This window comes from Arachis ipaensis, chromosome B4 (genome assembly GCF_059453495.1).
Source record: "Arachis ipaensis isolate K30076 ecotype BB chromosome B4, ASM5945349v1, whole genome shotgun sequence".
Lineage (NCBI taxonomy): Eukaryota > Viridiplantae > Streptophyta > Magnoliopsida > Fabales > Fabaceae > Arachis > Arachis ipaensis.
Window position 1 is genome coordinate 83,344,616 of NC_142439.1, and position 1,599 is coordinate 83,346,214.

General features: G+C 43.5%; 1 non-coding gene across 1 annotated transcript; it reads right to left on the minus strand.

Moving 5' to 3' along the window:
* Positions 1 to 272: 272 nt before the first annotated feature.
* Positions 273 to 376, minus strand: LOC148568163 (small nucleolar RNA R71). The gene has a single exon (XR_015881845.1). It is a non-coding gene; the product is annotated as a small nucleolar RNA R71 (small nucleolar RNA).
* Positions 377 to 1,599: the final 1,223 nt, after the last annotated feature.

Below are 1,599 nucleotides of genomic sequence, written 5' to 3' on the forward strand. Positions count from 1 at the left end.
CACAACTCATCACCCTTGTTCAGAACAACTGTTCGTTTGGAGGAGGTGTCCAAGAAGACCCCAATCAGCATTTGACCACCTTCCTGAGAATATGTGACATGGTGAAATCTAATGGTGTTCATCCTGACGCCTATAGACTGCTCTTATTTCCTTTCTCACTCAGGGACAAAGTAGCCAAGTGGCTGGAATCTTTCCCAAGGGAGAGCTTGACAACTTGGGAGGATGTGGTGAACAAATTCTTAGCAAGATTTTACCCTCCTCAACGAATCAATAGGCTGAGAGCTGAGGTTCAAACTTTCAGGCAACAAGATGGTGAGACTATGTATGAAGCATCGGAGAGGTTCAAGGACTTAACAAGGAGATGTCCACCTGACATGTTCAACGAATGGGTGCAGCTGCACATATTCTATGAAGGGCTATCCTATGAGTCAAAGAAGGCCGTGGACCATTCATCTGGAGGATCCTTGAACAAGAAGAAAACCATTGAGAAAGCCATAGATGTTATTGAAATAGTAGCAGAAAACGACTACTTCTATGCTTCCGAAAGAAGGAACACAAGAGGAGTGATGGAGCTAAACAATGTAGATGCTCTGTTGGCCCAAAACAAGCTCATTACCCAGCAGCTGGCTGACCTCACCAAGAAGATGGAGAGGAACCAAGTAGCAGCAATCTCATCTTCATCAACAATCCAAGAAGGAGTGAATGAAGAAGCAGAGGGGAGTCAGGAGCAAGCCAACTACATTGGGAATTCACCAAGGAAAAACTATGATCCATACTCCAAGACTTACAATCCTGGATGGAGAAACCACCCAAATTTTGGGTGGGGAAGTGAACAAGATCAAAATCAAGACTAGAGACGTTACAACTCCAACAACAATGCAGCTCACCAGCAATTCACCTAGAGGACATCTCAACACCCCCACAACAACACTTCTTCACACACTTATCAAAACCAAAACAGCACATCTGCTCCGAATCACTCATCAATTGATGACAAGCTCTCTAAGATTGAAGCCTTACTTGAAGGAATATGCCAAGAGATTTAATAAAATAAGGTGTTCAAAGAGGAGGTGCGAGCCAATATTAAGAACCAAGGAGAGACCATTAGGAAGCTGGAATTCCAGGTGGGATATTTAGCTGAACAGATTCCCAAACCTACTGATAGCTTCCCAAGTGACACGGAGAAAAACCCCAAGGGAGAAGCAAAGAAAGTAAGATGGGAAGATTGCAAAATGGTCACTACAAGTGATCAAGAGATTGAAGACAAGCAATGCAAAATGTGCAAACAACCTGAAGACAACTCAACAAAGGAGGAGGATAGAGAGCACAAAGAACCAGAAATCTCACAACAAGAGTTGCTGAAGCTCTATGCTCCCTTCCCTCAACTGCTCAATGGTGCTGTGGGAAAGAGAATATACTCAAGGTTCCTAGACTTGTTTGCATCTCTGCATGTAAACATACCATTCATCAAGGCAATTCAACAAATGCCTGCATTCATCAAGTATATGAAGGAACTTCTTCCCAGGAAAAGCTCACTCAAAGGAGGCCAGACTATAGTGATGAACAAGGAATGTAGTGCCCTTATTCAACCTGAGCTGC